A 21,992-nucleotide genomic window follows, 5' to 3' on the forward strand; every position below is an offset into this window, starting at 1 on the left:
ATAATGCTCAGAGCCATTTGAACCATTTGAAGTTAAGTCCCATAGTGCTCAGAGCCATTTGAACCATAAGATAGTAAGTTAAGCATTGAATTTTAAATTCTCAGTCGGTGCCTCATTTGCTGTAAGGCGTCGCTCAAAAGGTGCGTTAAATGTTTTTCTAGTCTACTTTACTTCTTACTTATAGACAAATCAATTCACAAAACATTTTGCCGGCTTTTTTGAAAACTGTTTTAATTTTCAAAGTTTTTTTTCCGCAAAGCATGAAGTATACTTTAATATCGTTAAGTGCTGCATCATTATAAAGAGTATATACATCAAGAGAAAGCAGTGAAATTTCAGTTTATGCCGCGATTTGATATCTTTTAACATTTCATTTATGTAGTTAACACCATCTGTTTGGTGAAATATGTCAATTTTCCCTGAAATCACTAATCAAGTTTTTCTTAATTACCCTGATTACTTTCAAGCATTTCAAACTTTTTTGCAAAACTAGTCCTCATGCTGGTGAGTTAATACTCCATTTTTCCACTTCCCAGTCTTCGTATGGCTATGGAAATTCGGACAAAAATCCATTGCATAATTTCTAGGGGTCTTGTTTTTCACTCCGCCTAAAGATTTAACCAGAAAAGAATAATGGGAAAGTATATCTTTTATTTCATTGTAAGGGAGCGTTGATCTCAGTTTACATCTACATAGATACTCTGCAAATCACATTTAAGTGCCTGGCAGAGTGTTCATCGAACTACCTTCACAATTCCTCTATTATTCCAATCTCGTATAGCGCGTGGAAAGAATGAACACCTTTATCTTTCCGTACGAGCTCTGATTTCCCTTATTTTCTCATGGTGATCGTTTCTCCCTATGTAGGTCGGCGTCAACAAAATATTTTCGCATTCGGAGGAGAAAGTTGGTGATTTGAATTTCGTGAGAAGATTCCGCCAGAACGATAAACGCGTTTGTTTTAATGATGTCCACACCAAATCCTGTATCATTTCAGTGACACTCTCTCCCCTATTTAGCGATAATAGAAAACGTGTTGCCCTTCTTTGAACTTTTTCGATGTACTCCGTCAATCCTATCTGGTAAGGATCCTACACCGCGCAGCAATATTCTAAAAGAGGACGGACAAGCGTAGTGTAGGCAATCTCCTTAGTAGATCTGTTACATATTCTAAGTGCCCTGCCAATAAAACTCAGTCTTTGGTTAGCCTCCCACACAGCATTTTCTATGTGTTCCTTCCAATTTAAGTTGTTCGTAATATAGAGGGTCTATACAAGGCCGATGTACTTGAGGACAATATTATGGAAATGGAAGAGGATGTAAATGAAGATGAAATGGGAGATACGATACTGCGTGAAGAGTTTGACAGAGCACTAAAAGATCTGAGTAGAAACAAGGCCCGGGAGTAGACAACGTTCCATTAGAACTACTGACGGCCTTGGGAGAGCCAGTCCTGACAAAACTCTACCATCTGGTGAGCAAGATGTATGAGACAGGCGAAATACCATCAGACTTCAAGACGAATATAATAATTCCAATCCCAAAGGAAGCAGGTGTTGACAGATGTGAAAATTACCGAACTATTAGTTTAATAAGTCACAGCTGCAAAATACTAACGCGAATTCTTTACAGACGAATGGAAAAACTGATAGAAGCCGACCTCGGGGAAGATCAGTTTGGATTCCGTAGAAATGTTGGAGCACATGAGGCAATACTGACCTTACGACTTATCTTTGAAGGAAGATTAAGGAAAGGCAAACCTACGTTTCTAGCATTTGTAGACTTAGAGAAAGCTTTTGACAATGTTGACTGGAATATTCTCTTTCAAATTCTAAAGGTGGCAGGGGTAAAATACAGGGAGCGAAAGGCTAATTAGAATTTGTACAGAAACCAGATGGCAGTTATAAGAGTCGAGGGGCACGAAAGGGAAGCAGTGGTTGGGAAGGGAGTGAGACAAGGTTGTAGCCTCTCTTCGATGCTATTCAATCTGTATACATGGAGCAAGCAGTAAACGAAACGAAAGAAAAGTTCGGAGTAGGTATTAAAATCCATGGAGAAGAAATAAAAACCTGAAGGTTCGCCGATCACATCGTAATTCTGTCAGAAACAGCAAAGGACTTGGAAGAGCAGTTGAACGGAATGGACAGTGTCTTGAAAGGCGGATGTAAGATGAATATCAACAAAAGCAAAACGAGGATAATGGAATGTAGTCGAATTAAGTTGGGTGATGCTGAGGGAATTAGATTAGGAAATGAGACACTTAAAGTAGTAGATGAGTTTTGCTATTTAGGGAGCAAAATAACTGATGAACGTCGAAGTAGAGAGGATATAAAATGAAGACTGGCAATAGCAAGGAAAACGTTTCTGAAGAAGAGAAATTTGTTAACATCGAGTATAGATTTAAGTGTCAGGAAGTCGTTTCTGAAAGTATTTGTATGGAGTGTAGCCATGTATGGAAGTGAAACGTGGACATAAATAGTTTGGACAAGAAGAGAATAGAAGCTTTAGAAATGTGGTGCTACAGAAGAATGCTGAAGATTAGATGGGTAGATCTCATAAATAATGAGGAGGTATTGAATAGAATTGGGGAGAAGAAGAGTTTGTGGCAGAACTTGACAAGAAGAAGGGACCGGTCCGTAGGACATGTTCTGAGGCATCAGGGGATCACAAATTTAGCATTGGAGGGCAGCGTGGAGGCTAAAAATCGTAGAGGGAGACCAAGAGATGAATACACTAAGCAGATTCAGAAGGATGTAGGTTGCAGTAAGTATTGGGAGATGAACAAGTTTGCACAGGACAGAGTAGCGTGGAGAGCTGCTTCAAACTAGTCTCAGGACTGAAGACCACAACAACAACAACAATTGTAATTCCTAGGTAAACGAATAAAAAGGCTATGCAACGAAGAAAGCTAAACAAAAAAAAAAAAAAATAGGCGATGTCGTCAGAAGTGGGGGAGTAGGTTGGGGTTTTGGGAGAAAGCGCAAAGTCAAAGCTATTCCCGGACGCGAGTTACCTATCCTAGTTCCGGCGCTGTGCGGTCTGATCACATTCGTCTATCTTGAGAATAAACTCTTGCGAAGCTACTTCTCCGCTGTCCTTGACATTCGACTAGGAAGGGACGGAGGCCATTCAGACTGCGATGCCAGATTTCACGGGAGACTTCAAACAATGTGATGCACGGCGAAGGAACGCCGCTTGCGCACGTCTCGACTGCAGCTGCGCGTAACGACGATTTCCCCGAAGCGGCGCTGCGCGTGCCGCGGCCTTGGACGTACCTGCAGCCGCCACGGTCGCTTCCAGGGATCGCTGTCACGGCCGAGCCGACGTCAGGCTGACAGAAGGCCCAGAGCAGGGGAGGAAGTCTCAACAGGGAGCAGTGGTGTGAGGGGTTGGAGGAGGGGGGGGGGAGCAGCGAAGCGCGAGCGTGCAACGCGAGTAACACGCCGTTACGCTCAGGGAAGTCCTGCCGTGCCGTGCACTTTGATCGATAATTCCCGCAGATTTGGCTGTTGACGGACGAGATTTATCTCCCCCTGACTAGCGGCGCGGAAAATCTCAACCTAGTGTCGCGTTCGAGGAACGCCAGACACCCGCGCACCTCCTGACAACCACGCAGCTCCTGGAGCTCCTAGTAATTCTTAACCCGGACAGCAGCAACTCGAAAAGTTCGAACACCCCACGGGAATGCAGCCGGATGACGTCTTCGACAATCGCAGATATCTCGACAGGTGCACAAGTCGTCATTTTAAAGGCGCAAATGCAACGACAGAGCCCTGAAGAAGGGAACTTAAAACCTCGGTGTGTGGGGAGTATGCCAAAAGACAGCACCAAAGCACAGCACCAAAGATGACCAACGCTGGCACCACTAGACGACCAAAGATGACCAACGTCATGAGTCATCGTTAGCGAACATCAATTACCAATAGGTGAGGCAGCATTAACTCTGTATCTCTGTTGTTTGACCGGGAGGAGAGCAGGATCCCGAGCAGAAGTTAAGCAAAAAGCTCTGTTTTGTAAATTGAATGATGACGGCAGCTGCATCGGTACTTTATGCGGAAGCGTCGGCGACGAGTGAAAATGTGTGCCAGACTGGGACTCGAACCCAGGACCTCCTGCTTACTAGCCAGTAGCGTTAACCACTGCGCCATCCGGCCACTGCGTTTATCGCAAACGTACGCTCCCCGGCCGACCCACATTCCCACTAGCACCACCTATCCGCACACCCCGTCCATGTCCATACTCGCTAATATTTAGATTCCCGCCGGAGGTCGAACGATATTCTGCTTGCGCACTTCAGGTTGTCGATTCATTGCCCATCGAAGCGAATCAATTGTGTGAACAGACACTACACATAATTATAAATATTCACTATCGATAATTTTCTTCGATTGTTTGGTAACGCTAGTGAGTATACAGGGTGGTCCATTGGTAGTGACCAGGCCAAATATCTCACGAAATAAGCATCAAACGATAAAACTACAAAGAACGAAACTCGTCTAGCTTGAAGGGGGAAACCAGACGGCGCTATGGTTGGCCCGCTAGATGGCGCTGCCATAGGCCAAACGGATATCAACAGCGTTTTTTTAAATAGGAACCCCCATAGTACGTAAAGAAATATGAATGTTTTAGTTGGACCACTTTTTTCGCTTTGTGATAGATGGCGCTGTAATAGTCACGAACGTATAAGAACGTGGTATCACGTAACGTTCCGCCAGTGCGGACGGTATTTGCTTCGTGATACATTACCCATGTTAAAATGGACTGTTTACCAATTGCCGAAAAGGTCGATATCGTGTTGATGTACGGCTATTGTGTTCAAAATGCCCAACGGGCGTGTGCTATGTATGCAGCTCGGTATCCTGGACGACATCATCCAAGTGTCCGGACCGTTCACCGAATAGTTACGTTATTTAAGGAAACAGGAAGTGTTCAGCCACATGTGAAACGTCAACCACGACCTGCAACAAATGATGATTGTGTTTGTTAGGCGGCGAGGAACCCATTGGGTACACACCTTTGAGTACCCCGGCTGGTGGACGAATGTGTCGAGACAGAGACGTCCAACTGTGCAGCGAGGTGTTCGATTCTGGTCCGTCGAGCGTCTCGAATGAGAGTGTCCGCACGTTCCAACGCTGCACGAGTCACTGCCGTGTGCGAACGGCCAGCACGCGGGAGATGGGACAGGTCTGCGCGACCTTGTTGTGGTATCAAGGTTCGATACCACACTTGTTAGGGGTTGCAGTTATCGACCGCGGTCCGTACCAGTATCGCTGGACCCGCGAGTCGTAGGAAGCAACCTCTAACAAGGCGCTTAGTTAAAATATGACCTATGTGATGCCTCTATAGCTCCCGGTTTGTAATTATATTCCTCCTGACTATGAAGACTCCTGTACCACCAGTTAAGTACAAAGTATTATTTTTTACCAACGACTTCTAATTATTTTAGTCGTTGCAGACCCAGACTATGCAGCCAGCTCCTTTTCGACTTCACTGACAAACCTGCTGTATATGCAAAGAAGAGATTTGTATGTTTCTATTTAGCATTGGCCACCATCATTCACATTGGCGACGATTCCTTCGTCGTCAACATAACACTTGTTGCGGCCATGACAGACGCCTCTCCCAACGACTCACCGTGCTTTTGTTCACCGCCAGATCTCTATAGTCATTCTGCAAACGCCTATGAATATCTGTGATGGTCTGCTTTCCGCCAAAAGAAACCCAATGGCATGTATCTGCTTGGAACGCACTTCCATTACAGACGCCATTTTGGAGGCTACATACAGCGGCGCCACCTATCGGAACTTCGTGAAACTGTAGGGGCTAAAGCGGAAATATTTCAGGATGTCCCATAAGAACTTCCGCATTTTATCAACCGAAACAGGCCTAGAAAAAAAATTGTTGCATTACTGAACGTCTCTCATATTACTCTGAAACGTCACGGTCTTTGACCGCATCTTCAATTTCACGTTTGTCAAAGCAGTGTCCACGTGTACGCAGGGACTCTCAGCAGCGCTCTATCGCTCCTTCTCGATGCCGTGTCGCAACTCATCGACCAGCCACGGCCGCGGTAATCACATCAAGTATGCAACGTGTAGTTGTCAAAGGCTGGAACGATGGGCTTTGACATTACGCGACCACAAAGGTTCCCTAAACAAACGCGCTGCGCTGTGAACATTATCCTATTGTGGCACTGTAGTTTAGGATGCTGTATCGTCTGTAAAATTCGGACACACCCAGGACACACTGTACATTGATGCGACAAAAGCCATAGGATGGAGATGTGCATATACAGGGTGTTACAAAAAGGTACGGCCAAACTTTCAGGAAACATTCCTCACACACAAATAAAGAAAAGACGTTATGTGGACGTGTGTCCGGAAACGCTTAATTTCCATGTTAGAACTCATTTTAGTTTCTTCAGTTTGTACTGTACTTCCTCGGTTCACCGCCATGATTTCATTCGGGATACTCTACCTGTGCTGCTAGAACACATGTGCCTTTACAAGTACGACACAACATGTGGTTCATCCACGATGGAGCTTCTGCACATTTCAGTCGAAGTGTTCGTACGCTTCTCAACAAAAGATTCGGTGACCGATGGATAGGTAGAGGCGGACCAATTCCGTGGCCTCCACGCTCTCCTGACCTCAACCCTCTTGACTTTCATTTACGGGGGCATTTGAAAGCTCTTGTCTACGCAACCCCGGTACCAAATGTAGAGACTCTTCGTGCTCGTATTGTGGACGGCTGTGATACAATACGCCATTCTCCAGGGCTGCATCATCGCATCAAGGATTCCATGCGACGGAGGGTGGATGCGTGTATCCTCGCTAACAGAGGACATTTTGAACATTTCCTGTAACAAAGTGTTTGAAGTCACGCTGGTACGTTCTGTTGCTGTGTATTTCCATTCCAACATTAATGTGATTTGAAGAGAAGTATTAAAATGAGCTCTAACATGGAAAGTAAGCGTTTCCGGACACATGTCCACATAACACATTTTCTTTCTTTGTGTGTGAGGAATGTTTCCTGAAAGTTTGGCCGTACCTTTTTGTAACATCCTGTATACAGAAGGCTATAGTATCGCATACACAAGGTATAAAAGGGCAGCGCATTGGCGGACCTGTTATTTGTACTCTGGTGATTCATATGAAACTGTATCCGACGTGATTATGGCCGCACTACGAGAATTAACAGACTTTCAACGGGTAATGGTAGTTGGAGACGCATTCAATATTCCGAGAATCACAGTAGAGTTGTCAGTGATATCAGACAACTAGCACTGTGTGAAATAACCGCAGAAATCAATGTGAGACGTACGACGAACGTATCACTTAGGAGAGGCGGCGAAATTTGGCGTTAATGGCTATGACAAGTTCGCTTGCTAACAGCACGATATCGTCTGCGGCGCCTCTCTTGGATTCGTGACTATATCGGTTGGAAAATCGTGGTCTAGTCGAATGTGCCCGAAATGGTTCAAATGGCTCGGAGCACTATGGGACTTAACATCTGAGGCCAACGGTCCCCTAGAACTTAGAACTACTTAAACCTAACCAACCTAAGGACACCACACACATCCATGCTCGAGGCAGGATTCGAACCTGCGACGTAGCGGTCGCGCGGTTCCAGGCCGTAGCGCCTAGAATCGCTCGGGCACAACGGCAGGCAAATGTGCCCAAATCTCAGTTGGTAAGAGCTGATGGTAGGGTTCGAGCGTGGCGCCGACTCTACGATACCATGGAGCCAAGTTGTAAAGAAGGCACAGTGAAAGCTATTGGTGTTTCCATAATAAAGTGGGCTGTGTTTACATGGAATGGACTGGGTTCTCCGGCCAACTGTGTCGATCATTGACTGCTGGAAATGGTTATGTTCGGCTACTTGGAGACTATTTACAGCCATTCATGGACTTACTGTTCCCAAACAACGACTGAATTTTTATGGATGAAGATGTGGTATGTGAGGACACGAGCGGTCTAAGGCGCTGCAGTCATGGACTGTGCAGCTGGTCCCAGCGGAGGTTCGAGTCCTCCCTCGAGCATGGGTGTGTGGGTTTGTCCTTAGGATAATTTGGGTTAAGTAGTGTGTAAGCTTAGGGACTGATGACCTTAGCACACACATTTGAACATTTTTGAGGACATCTGAACAGTTGGAAGAAATGATTCGGCCACCCATGAATCCCATCGAACATTTATGGGACATAATCGAGAGGTGAGTTCGTGCACAAAATCCTCCACTTTCGCAGCTATGGACGGCTGTAGAGTCAGCATGGCTTATTGTTTCTGCGCGTGACCTGCAACGACTTGTTGAGTCTATACCATGTTGAGTTGTTGCACTACGCAGGGCAGTAGGAGGTCCGACCCGATATTAGGAGGTGTCCCATGTTATCTCGGTGTATATTAGTTTTCCGCTGGTCGGTGTGGCCAGGAGGACCCAGAAAGAGTGTGAGAGGAGGTGATAGGTGTGTGTGTGTGTGTGTGTGTGTGGGTGTGTGTGTATGGTATGCGGGTGAAGGACGGCGGCTCAGCCTTGCTGTCACGGCGGCGAAGCGTGCAGCTCGCAAGCTGCCGCCACGTACAGCCTTCCAATGCCCGGACTGTGTCTTCAATGCCACGCCCGGTATGGGACGAGACTTCCTTACGGCTGGCGACGCTCCTTCCATGGGGTGTCGGCCTGCCCTTACGTGCTGCCAGTACGACGAGGTTGACAAACCTCTGTTGCTTCATTTGTTTCAACATACGCGCCTGGCGCAGAAGACCAGCTCGTATAGCGTAACGCGCAGCGGGCTGGCCAGTGAGAAGGAGGGGGAGGGGTGGGGAGGTTGAGATAGACCCGCAGCGAATCCGCGGAGTGGGTTAACGGCCGTTGCTCTGGTACATCGGACACCTTCACTGTGGTTTTTACGTCGTTATCCACGCTCGAGGAGTAGGAAAATGCTGGGCTGTCCCTCAATCTCCGCCCCAGATAACACGATATATAGGGTGGTCCATTGTTCGTGACCGGGCCAAATATCTCATGAAATAAGCTTCAAAAGAAGAAACTACAAAGAACGAAACTTGTCTAGCTTGAAGGGGGAAACCAGATGGCGCTATGGTTGGCCCGCTAGATGGCGCTGCCATAGGTCAAACGGATATCAACTCCGTTTTTTTTTAAATAGGAACCCCCATTTTTTTGTTACATATTCGTGTAGTACGTAAAGAAATATGAATGTTTTAGTTGGACCACTGTTTTCGCTTTGTGATAGGTGGTGCTGTATAAGTCACAAACATATGGCTCACAATTTTAGACGGACAGTTGGTAACAGATAGGTTTTGTAAATTAAAATACAGAACGTAGATACGTTTGAACATTTTATTTCGGTTGTTCCAATGTGATACATGTACCTTTGTGAACTTACCAATTCTGAGAACGCATGCTGTTACAGCGTGATTACCTGTAAATACCACATTAATGCAATAAATGCTCAAAATGATGTCCGCCACCTCGGTGCATTTGGCAATACGTGTAACGACATTCCTTTCAACAGCGAGTAGTTCTCCTTCCGTAATGTTCGCACATGCATTGACAATGCGCTGACGCATGTTATCAGGCGTTGTCGGTGGATCACGACAGCAAATATCCTTCAACTTTCCCCACACAAAGAAATCCGGTGAACGGATCCACCTGTCATGAAACATGCTATTCAATACCGCTTCAACCGCACGCGAGCTATGTGCAGGACATCCATCATGTTGGAAGTACATCGCCATTCTGTCATGCAGTGAAACATCTTGTAGTAACATCGGTAGAACATTACGTAGCAAATCAGCATACATCGCACCATGTAGATTGCCATCGATAAAATGGGGGCCAATTATCCTTCCTCCCATGATGCCGCACCATACATTAACCCGCCAAGGTCGCTGATGTTCCACTTGTCGCAGCCATCGTGGATTTTCCGTTGACCAATAGTGCATATTATGCCGGTTTACGGTACCGCTGTTGGTGAATGACGCTTCGTCGCTAAATAGAAAGCGTGAGATATTTGGCCCGGTCACTATCAATGGACCACCCTGTATAAACAGTTAAAATACGACAACACACCAAATACGATTCACGAGACAAATGAAACAAAAAAATTCCCTATCACAGGTTAACTGACGATTGTAGCCACTGGAATAGAACCCGATTGCAAAGGTAAAATAAATTTGCTAAATCATAAAAATTTAGCAGCCCCATAAGAAAAAATAAATGCTAGGACAGAGAAGTATATGAGTGACGTAGAACCGTTCAGCACTTACATCTAAGGTTGTAGTCTGGAGGTAACTATAGAATGGGTGCTTTCAATTACGACCATTTCAGTCACAAGACAAACTGCGAGCTATATTGTTGTTGCGGCACATAACTTGTCCCCGAGTTTCTCCTACGAATGGAGTGCAAGGAAATAGATTCCGTTCCGTGCAGTATCGTAAGCACCCAACAGGGCGAAAATTATTGAAGTATATGAAATAAAATCGTCATAGCCGGCCGGAGTGACCGTGCGGTTCTAGGCGCTACAGTCTGGAGCCGCGTGACCGCTACGGTCGCAGGTTCGAATCCTGCCTCGGGCATGGATGTGTGCGATGTCCTTAGGTTAGTTAGTTTTAAGTAGTTCTAAGTTCTAGGGGACTGATGACCACAGCAGTTAAGTCCCATAGTGCTCAGAGCCATAAATCGTCATAAATTCTGAACGGTTTGCGTTAGGACGTTCAAACTGCACTGTTGGCCGCGGGGCATGCTGGGAATTAGTGTGCACTTGGGCACGCGCCTTGTTTGGTTTAGCGACTTAGCCCACTTTCATTTGGGTGGGTTCGTCAATAAGCAAAATTGGCGCATTTGGGGGACCGAGAATTCGCATTTTGCGCGCGAAAAGTCTCTTGAGCCTCAATGGGTGATTGTGTGGTGTGCAGTGTCCAGTCACGGAATAATCGGTGCGATATTGCTTGATGGCACGGTGACTACCGAAAGGTACGTGAAGGTTTTGGAAGATGATTTCATCCCCATTATTCAAACTGATCCTGATTTCAACAAAATGGGGTTCATGCAAGACGGAGCTCGACCCCATCGAAACAGGAGAATGTCTGATATCCTGGGGGTGAACTCTGGGAGCTGCATTCTGGCTCTGGGGTACACAGAGGCCAACGGCATGGGCCTCGATGGGCGCCATATTCTTCGGATTTGAACATATGCGACTCCTTTTCGTGGAGCTATATTAAAGACAAGGTGTACAGCAATATCCTAAAAACTATTGCTGAGCTCGAAACAGCCATTCAGGAGGTCATCGACAGCATCGATGTTCCGACATTTCAGCGGGTAACGCAGAATTTCGCTATTCGTCAGCGCCACATTATCGCCAATAATGGCAAGCATATCGACATGTGATAAACTAATCCGAATATCTGTAGTGACGTTTACACGTTGAATAAAGTGTGTGCACGCCGTAGTTTGTAACTCATCTAAGTTTTTTCATATAGTTCAACAATTGTCATCCTGTACTTAGACGCGTGAATCAAACGATCAGTTAGTGCACCCATACATATTATTAAAACGGAAGTATGTGTGAATGTCTGTACGTATGTACGTTCTACTTCTCCTCCTAAACCACTGCACCTATTTCAACCAAATTCGGTACAGATATGTCTTACTGTGGGGTTAAGAACAACTTACCTATCGTAGTTCAGGAGATGTGACGTCATAAACAATTAGATGCGTCAAAACTTCCGTATAATGATGTTTAAATTTATTACTAACTCTATTCGCAATAAATTTCGCAGACAGAATCCACATATGCCACCAAATGCACCTTCAAAATTATATCATGGTCCCACACATAGTTCAGAAGGCATGATATCATACCCACTGACATGCGGGAAAAAACTATCAATCGTGCACAAAATTTTAATACATTTATTCTTTACTGCTAAGACAGTCATACAGTCAAGTCAACTTAAGAAAATTCCTGACACCTGGCAGCGCCTATGACGGCTTCCAACGGCGAAGCGCAAACGGCTTTAGGTAGAACCTATAGCCGTCTATACAGCTATGAAGAAGCGGTGCCATAGAGACGTTTGCAAAACCGCCTCGTAGACACCGAAGAAGCTGCATACATGTGTCATTATGCACATTTATTTGTACTACTGTTCCGTAAGGCGTTTTCACCAACACATGGAAATGAAATTTTTTCGATATTACACTACAGTTATAGTTCATATTCTGTTTTCGTTGGCCGCGCGGGATTAGCCGAGCGATCTGACCCGCTGCAGTCATGGACTGTGCGGCTGATCCCGGCGGAGGTTCGAGTCCTCCCTCGGGCATGGGTGTGCGTGTGTGTTTGTCCTTAGAATAATTTAGGTTAAGTAGTGTGTAAGCTTAGGGACTGATGACCTAAGCAGTTAAGTCCCATAAGATTTCACACACATTTTGTGTTTTCGTTTCTAATAGAAAATTGATAAAATGAATATTCGGGCAATGCCGGGTTTGTCACCTAGTAGATCAATGAATGTTGATCATGGAGCTATTTGCCAACAGAAAGAGCCACATCACAATCATAGCACCAACAAGAGCCCAAATTTGATAATTCAAATGTAAGCTGCATCAAATGTTTACATGTACCCAAGGAAACAAATATTTTGCACTGGAGGAAATGACAGCAATAGTACTGGTATCGGGATTCACTGATTAACAAAAAGGTCGACTTGAAAAGAGATGGTTACAAAATGAATATCTTCTGATGGTTAGATAGGACTGTAGGGTTGAGAGAAGTATGAAAGAGGAATGCAGATTGCGGGCCGCCGGTTCATCTTTCGATCGTGTAGATTGTGAAGGTGATTTACGTCTCTCCGAAGGTGCAGGTCACGATGTTGTTACCCCTGTGAGTGCGTGACCTCACAGCACGAGATTCTCGGCAGCGTGGTGCCTAGCGGGTGGACCACTGAACATTGCTTGTGTACAACAAGTTTCTCTTTGTTGGCTTATCAATTGTGTCCTTTTTGTAGACCTCAGGTAGTGCGCCACGCTCGAAACCTGTCACAGTAATTAAATGGTTCAAAAGCGTATGACACAGACACTGGTTCTCTGTAGCAAATGAGATGTTTGGCACGCCGATATATTTAATGTAAAACGTCGTTCGCGTACTGTGCGCGTCGTAAGCTCTGCTTACTGAACATGCATGCGATTTCAACAATTTCACAATATACTTATTCGACTAGCAGAATGGTAAAGACATTTTGCTTACGTTACAGCCGTCCTAATAGTTTCATAGTTAAACGCGGCAAAAAAAAAAAAAAAAAAAAAAAAAAAAAAAAAAAAAAAAAAAACGTAGAGGGAAATATCGAGTGTTAATTGAAGCCATACTGTGCAGAAGTTTTCGTACGATGGAGACAAATGTATTCCAAAGATTACGTAACGTGTCTTATAATAACAACAAATATTTTTTAAACAAGAAATCGGGACATCTTTCTGGATTTTACAGCGATAAAATCACTGGAAAGCTTCTTTACCGTGTTAATAGGAATACAACTGCAGAGATGAGAAATATTTAACATTGATCTTCCATGTTTTTCTTTCGCATGATTAATCTCAAATTAACTATTTCTAACAGTCCATCTCGTTTTTGACCACAGTGTCACAAGTATTAATATATGCAAGTGCACTTCCCATTCATTTCTAAAGACAACAGCGAAGATCCTTACATACCTGGCCTGTGCTGGCTGCCAGTTAGTTCACAATGTATTTTTACACCATGTAGGGTGCGCCTCTGAGTTTTCCAGACACGCAGGAAGCTTACCTGTAACAAAAGAGAAGTACAGTCAAACAACGTTCAAAAGCACTGTAACAAGCTAAATCTTTCAGATGAAATTACTTCGCTTTTGGTGTTAAAACATTATTAATTGCGACTGCAGTTTCAACATGCCATTTTCAATCATTGCATTGCATGCAGTGTAAGAGCAGTTGCGTGAGGTGTTTTGAATTTATTAGCCGTTTCATATACCATATACGTTATACATCTGGTGAACTAACGATGTAAACAAGGTAACTGGACCACAAAATCGGCAAAGACTTGCGATCCAGTTACCATGCCTACTACACGAAATTTGAACTTCATTTAACAATTTATAAATGCGCTCTAGCAATTCAAGTAAAGTTCCTCTACGTATCTCTGGTTTTGATTCATGTGCTGGCGATTGCGAGCATGGAGAGAGAATACCGCAGAGAGGCAACACCGCAACCAGAGTGAAGCAAATGTTTCGCGTAGGCAAAACAAAAGTGCTTGGTACATGATAGGGTGTAAGGTAATTATGAAATAACTTAAATAACTTTCTACTTTTAGCGTTAAGTAATTGTAGCCAGAGACAATATTAACTCTGAGTATAGCGCACTAACACTTTGTATACAACATTCGTCGACCGCAGAACGCCTACACAAAACATGGCGGATAGCAGTTCAGTGTGCCACCGCAGGGAGAGCAAATGAAGTGCCACAGTCTATGTTATACTCGATCTCTTTGCTTGGCAACCTGACCTGCAACTAACTAACCAGCTGACACATCTTGCAAAAGTGTTAAAAGTGTTGTTGGAGTAGCTGTTAAACAGAGATACCTTTGGCCGCCGTTCTGGGATAATTTGTGGAAGTTTTGACATGGCTGTTCTGTTCTCGCCAGCCTTTCTGGAACATCTGTGATGCGAAGACGCCACGTGGGTACGAGTTTGTTACACAGAAAGCAAGCTTCAGTAATGATTGCCTTAACTTTTTTTGTAAATTCTACTAGCTATCGAACATGCTTTGTAATGTATTCTGCGTTACTTTCCGACGCATAGTAAATTTCCTCGTCAGAATTGTTGCTTTTGAGATGTCACACCAGATAGTTAGTACTGCTGTTAATAAGTAACATACGTTAGTCACATAACTTTTTACTCATTATCATCATGTGTTTCAATATTGTTTTAGATTTTTTGTTCTGCTGTTGAAGGCTTACGGCGGAAAGTTGTTTTATTGACCCTCTTTTCAAACTATCGCTAATTAAATATCTACTCAAAAAGCATTTATTTGAAACAGTGTTTCATCATACTACATTGTCCCGCCACCTACCCTCATACCTTTCCTTGAAGAAAAATCGTTTCAAATAAATATTACAAAAATTAAGCATATCAATTTATTGAAGGCTAGCGAACACGGTGATTGCTAAATATGTATGGGAACTTGATACAAGTCGTAATCTGAGGTATACAACTCCCTCTTTTATTTTTTAACCGGTAGATTATAATTTTCAAATAACTTAATATTATGACGGATAAAATAATTAAGTTCACATTCATAAAAATTCAGTATGGAAGATGAATGGTATAAAGAAAAAACGAAAACAAATGAAAAAGTTCATACAGTGATGAAAATGATGTGACAATGCAACAGGAAAAGGACATTACATTTAAACCAGTGAACTGAATAAAAATAATGATCAAAGTCATTTCTATTAATGTTTCAAAATAAAAAAAATTATATGAAGATATAAAAATAAAAAAATTAATGCACCTCATGAGATTCGAATTCACAACCTTTTGCACATGATGCCCTTCCCGTATCCGTTACACTATGCAACCAATTTACGAAATATATATTCTTTAACGGTATTAAGTGTCACGCAAAATTCCAAAATTTTCTCTTGTCCGTTATTTGGAAACGATGGCCCACCAGTATCCAAGCTGGAGTACCCCAAGGAAGCATCCTAGGGCCCATCTTGTTTAACCTGTACATTAATGACTTCCCAGCGACACGAAACACGACGTTAGCCGTCTACGCGGATGACACAGCCATCCTCGCGCAAGACTGGAAACCGTCGAACATCAACTCACGAATACAGACAGCACTCAGAACAGCTGAGCCTTGGCTGGAGCGATGGCGTATTAAAGTAAACGTCGACAAGTGCGAAGCAGTTCTGTTCACACGCAGACCGAAACTACTGCGCAAACACCAACACTGTAAACCGATAACACAACATACACGCCCAATACGTTTCCGAGAGAAAGTCAGATACCTTGGTGTCTGGCTGGACCGGAAACTTACATGGGGGGACCACATCGAATACGTTGCCAACCGAGCGCACGCGAGGCTCAAACAGCTCTACCCAATGCTCAACAGGGAAAGCACACTGAATAGGAGGGTGTCGAGGTCCTTATACATGACACTGATTAGACCTTTGATGACGTACGCAGCTCCCGTCTGGGGATATGCAGCTCCCACACGACTGCGCCGCCTGCAGATCATACAGAACAAAGTGCTACGAATCATTAGCAATGCTCCACGCTACACACGCACCGTGGATCTTCACCATGAATACCGCCTTGATACCCTCAAGGAAGTATTCAAGAAACACGCCACACGACTATGCAGGAACTCGAGACACTCGAACAATCCTTTCATCCTCACTCTGGGAAACTACGATCACAACCACAGGTGGAAACACAAGCGACCAAAGACACTGCTAGCTAGGGCATAACCACCTATGGTAAACTAACATACGCAAACAGCGACAAACGTCGGTAAGCCCCTGCATATCAGCAACACTGACTGGCAACTACCAGCTGCTATCAGAGCCGACCAACAGGCCACAGCAGGGACACCGACGAGCTCGCCCACAGACGCACGAACAATCTCCCAACACTCCCTCACACTGTGTCTCCGGTATATGACCTATCGGACACAAGACCGATAGCAAACCTAACTGTTGCAGGTTGCAGGACGCTGAACGAGGACTCTGTACCAGCACCCAGCGGCAGCCGCCGAGCAGCACAAACGCACAACGTCAAGGTATCGACATGCATGATACCCACTACTAACAAAGCCTATCCTTGCACAACCTATCGCAGGCAGCAAGACAACCGCTACTGCTCTTGCCGCCCGACCTAACTTTCGCAGAGGTTTTTTTTCCCTTGGCTCTTGCCTTGGCACTTTTTTTCCTCTGCCCTTCAAACCGCTACCCTTCGTCAGATTTCGACCACTCTATCTCCAGATGAGCGCGTATTAATGGTTAATCCTAACCAGACGTACGCAAACATCGCAGTACCCACATCCTGCGACACTTCACTTTAGTGAATACTAACCCTTATGTAGAGATGGCAGTAGACCTTTTGTGTTGGCCATCATGCCGGTGTGGGCGTGGAGGGGCTCCACCTCTTATAAAAAACCAGTATGATTGGCTGCAGCGTGTGATACCTGGGATCTTAACATAGAGCACCTTATATTTGGTTTCAAAATGTCGATCCCAACGCTGAGGAGCTCTCCTTGTAAGTCGGAAAACGATGCTCTTCGGCATCTCTTAACGTTAGCTGACGTTTTTGAATTTGGGACCTGCAGTTGCTAGATGCACATTATTATATGAACAAGGACCGTGAATGTTCTCAGAAGAAAAGGAAACGAGAGCTACACAAAAATACATTTACTGGCTTTCAAAGTAATCACCGTCATCTAGAATACCGTTCTATAGGTTGTTAGGCTGTTGGAAACAGTCAACAAACGTTTCTTGTAGAATTGCTCGACTCAAGCGTTGTGGGATATCCGCAACGCCTGCGTGCTCAACTTTCTCGCTCAACGCAAGATGACTGTTCAATAGCCTCCTCATTCCCCAGATTTGGCGCCAGCAGACGTTTTTTTGTTCCCCTCCTTCAACTAGACCTGAAAGGCTTGCGCCTCGCAGAGGTTACGCGCGACCTCAGTGCTTCGAGTGATTCGCGACGAAGCGTTCACTGACAAGTTTCCAAAAGCTTTACAACCGAGGTCAGAAGCATGTTTGTAGTTAATTGCGATTATGTTAAAGGGCAGTAAAGGTAAGTTGTTTGTCACTCTTGTTTCCTTTATTTCCTGAGACCAATCACCGAACTTTTCAGACGCAACTTGTGAAATACGGCGGAGAGCCGGGCGCCGCGCAAATAATTGATTCGGGCCGCAGTTTGACGACCGCTGGTTTAGATGCTCTGCAGTCGGAGTTAAAACACGACTGTGAGAAAGAAAACGAAACCAGGTATTTGCACAACAATGCACAGCATTAGCTTTCTCCAGTCCGTTTTAACAGCTAATCCGTACACTGTTGTAAGAAACAGTATACAGAGTGAACATAAACAAAATCAACAAACTGCAGAGACAGATTCCTGACTGGGAATGGAAGAAAATAAGGTACTACGAACATATGTCCGGAAATGGACGGTGTGCGTGCTAAAAAAATAATGTGTGTCAGTTTAGTGATGATCAGAATAAGTAAAGAGAGAAATGTCTGAGTACGTTCAGTTTCGCTCAGCTGTTTGAAAATCAAATAAGGTAAGAGGTTTATCAGCACAGTCATTTATAAATTTTCCAAAGGGGAAATTTCAACAAGTACGTAAGCACACTGTCTGGTCAGCTGCACCCATTCATGTCCATTGTGCATTCCGACGGATTTGGGCAATTCCAGCAGGACAATGCCACACCCCACACGTCCAAAATTGCTCCAGAGTGGCTCCAGAGACACTCCCCTGAGTTTAAACACTTCCGCTGCCCACCAAACTCCCCAGACGTGACCATTATTGTGCGTATCTGGGTTGCCTTGCAACGTGCTGTTCAGAAGAGATCTCCAGCCCCTCGTACTCTTACTGGATTCATGGTGTCAGTTCCCTCCAGCGCTACTTCAGACATTAGGCGTATCCACGTCACGTCGTGTTGCGGCACTTCTGCGTGTTCGCGGGGGTCCTACACGATATTAGGCAGGTGTACCAGGTTCATTGGCTCTTCAGTGTATAGTCTTTGTCTGCCCGAATGTTTATGAGAGCATCGTGTAAAAATCTGGAGGAAATCGGTCAAGAACTTCTCAAAATTTTTACTAAGACGTTTTCCTTTATGTAGTAGTATGGATATTATCGGACCCAATCCAGCTTCCCAATTCACTATTAGTTAATAATTAATTTTATAGTTAACATTTATCACAGGCACCTCATGTCGGTTATATACTTAAATAAATTTTGATAGCCATTCGATTATTCCGTTGGGCAAACAATTACACAAACTTATATTACCTCACCCTCAGCCCCCAATCTTAATAACAGTTACAATTTCTCAACAGTTTCGTGTCCTAAATGTGTGAAAACCCTCCGATTAAAACTGAGGGCATTCAGCTCGATCCACCTGTTTTACTTCAGCGCTTCCCGTCCAACAGCAGAAAATCGGAATCTGTGTGTCAAATGGGGCGCTGAATGCCGCACGCCGCCTTGGCCGCGTTCTGTCACACTGTACGGGCTTTAAGCAGCCCAGAAGCAACAGGCGTGCGAAATGCGCGCCACGGAGGCGCCGACTGAGACAGCAGCTGCGGCGGTCGCCTGTGGAGAGTCGTTTGCGGCCAGCCGGGAGATAAGGCAGCCGCAGCGGCGGAACGCAAGCAGGTGCACAGAGGGGGGCTCGAAGGCTGCGGCAAGGACGCGCGCCGCTGTCTGCAGCTGCAGCTGCAGGTGCAGTGGGGGCCGCATCCGCCCGGCTCTTCCTCCGCGAGCTGCCGCGCTCGTATCAGGCGCTACGGCTATGACGCTCCCCAGCATACACGTGTTCCAGTTTACCTGGCTTGTGCACCTGTACCGATTTACCAGCACACATTTACCAGCATAAATCTACCACATACACATGGCAGCCTACCGGAGGAGACAAAATTAATGGTATATCTCCTAATTAGTGTCGGACCTCCCTTTGCCCGGCGAAGTGCAGCAACACGACGTGGCGTGTACTCAGCAACTCGTTGAAAGTCCCCTGCAGAAATATTGAGCCATGCTCCCTCTTTAATCGTCCACAATTGCGAAAGCTTTGCCAGTGCATAATTTTGTGCACGAACTGATCTCTCGCTCAGGCCCCATAAATGTCGGCCGATCTCGGTGGCCAAATCACTCGCTTGAAATGTCCAGAATGGTCAAACCAACCGTGGCCCGTTGACACCCATAAAATTTCCACTGTTGTTTGGGAACTTGAAGTACATGAATGGCTGTAAATGGTCTCCAAGCAGCCGAACGAAACCATTTACACTCAATCATCGATTCAGTTGGACCAGAGAACCCAGTCTGTTCCATGTAAACACAGCCCACACCATTTTGGAGCCACCGCCAGCTTGTTGACAACTTAGCTCCATGGCTTCGTGGAGTCTGCGCCAGCTCCTACCGTCAGCTCTTAGCAATAGAAACCTGGATTCATCTGACCAGGCCACGGTTTTCCAATCCTCTAGGGTTCAACTCATATGGTCACAAACCCAGGAAAGGCGCTGCAGGCGATATCTTGCTATTAGCAGAGGCAATTGCTTCGATCTTCTGCTGCCATAGCATATTAACGTCAAATTTCGCCGCACTGTCCTAAGGGATATGTTCGTCGTACGTACCACATAGATTTCTGCGGTTATTTCAAGAAGTGTTTCTTGAACTCTACTCAAACGAAGCTGCTCTCTGTCGTTTAGTGCAGGCTGTCAAACTACGTGTTGTCGGTGATGAGAGGTAATGGCTGAAATTTCGTATTCTTGGCACACTCTTGTCACTGTGGATCTCGGACCAGTGAATTCCCCAGCGATTTTCAAAATGAAATGTCCCATTCATCTAGCTCCTACGCCACTGCGAGTTCAAAGTCTGTTACTTCCTATCGTGCGGCCATAATCACGTCGGAAATCTTTTCACAGGAATGAACTATACCGAGCCGGCCGCGGTGGTCTCGCGGTTCTAGGCGCTCAGTCCGGAACCGCGCGACTGCTACGGTCGCAGGTTCGAATCCTGCCTCGGGCATGGATGTGTGTGATGTCCTTAGGTTAGTTAGGTTTAAGTAGTTCTAAGTTCTAGGGGACTGATGACCACAGATGTTAAGTCCCATAGTGCTCAGAGCGATTTGAACCATTTGAACTATACCGACCTATAAACATCATAACAACGCATCTCCTAATTCTCTCTACGTCAACTTCAATTGTTACTACGCCTCCGTTTGAAAGAGACGTGTTGGTCTAGCATGTTTCTGACTTTTTTCTTGCATGTTTGTGTAAGGTGTGTCTCGGTTCCCTTGACTGTGGTGCTACCTGCCGTTCAATTTCGATAAACAATGTTCCCATTCATAGAGTCCAATGAATTCCTCTATGTTGTTGTTCCCTTAACGATTAGCCATGTTGACAAATTAACACATTGTATCGAAAACAAAGATCACCACAAACTGGCACATCGCAGTCAACTATAAAAATAATTCTGGACTCGTTAAGTGCTGGTACGAATACACCGACTGAACTGAGAGCTCTAAATGGTCAAACCAGAACAGGAAACTCACACAAACAACCCCGTCTGATTATTGTTGTTGTCACTCTACTCTATCCTGTGCAAGTGTGTTTATCCCTCGACAGCTATTGCAACGTACATCTGTTTGAACCTGGGTGTTGTGGTCAAGCCTTGGTCTCTCTCTTTATTTGCCGTATTGTCCTGCTCCACACTGCTGTTGGCTTGCCTGAAATTATCTATCGAAATATGCAAGCGGGTTTAGGGGAGCCACTCAACATCAAGCACAACACTCCTACGTCTAGTATGAACAACTATATTCTGAGACGATTAAAGGCTCAAAAATGTTTCAAATGGCTCTGAGCACTATGGGATTGAACATCTATGGTCATTAGTCCCCTAGAACTACTTAAACCTAACTAACCTAAGGAAAGCACACAACACCCAGCCATCACGAGGCAGAGAAAATCCCTGACCCCGCCGGGAATCGAACCCGGGAACCCGGGCGTGGGAAGCGAGAACGCTATCGCACGACCACGAGATGCGGGCAGATTAAAGGCAATCGCAGGTTGCACTGTTTGCATTCTAATTCATAAATGTTTATCCTAATTAACAATCTTGATGATTATCTGTCCACAAAAAATCACTCAAGACGAGCATACGCGTAACCGACGAGACGCGCGGTGATTGTTGATGATGTGGAAGCCGAATGATCGAACGAAAGTTCTTAAGCTC

At 45.0% G+C, this 21,992-nt stretch overlaps 1 protein-coding gene and 1 non-coding gene across 2 annotated transcripts in view; both read right to left on the reverse strand.

Annotated features, from left to right (window-relative positions):
* Positions 1-21,992, reverse strand: part of LOC126091924 (protein expanded) — a 529,897-nt gene that overhangs the window by 307,114 nt on the left and 200,791 nt on the right. The gene's annotated exons all lie outside the window — the stretch shown is intronic.
* Trnat-agu (transfer RNA threonine (anticodon AGU)) lies at positions 4,081-4,154 on the reverse strand. Its single transcript has one exon. It is a non-coding gene; the product is annotated as a tRNA-Thr (tRNA).

Source organism: Schistocerca cancellata, chromosome 7, assembly GCF_023864275.1.
Source record: "Schistocerca cancellata isolate TAMUIC-IGC-003103 chromosome 7, iqSchCanc2.1, whole genome shotgun sequence".
Lineage (NCBI taxonomy): Eukaryota > Metazoa > Arthropoda > Insecta > Orthoptera > Acrididae > Schistocerca > Schistocerca cancellata.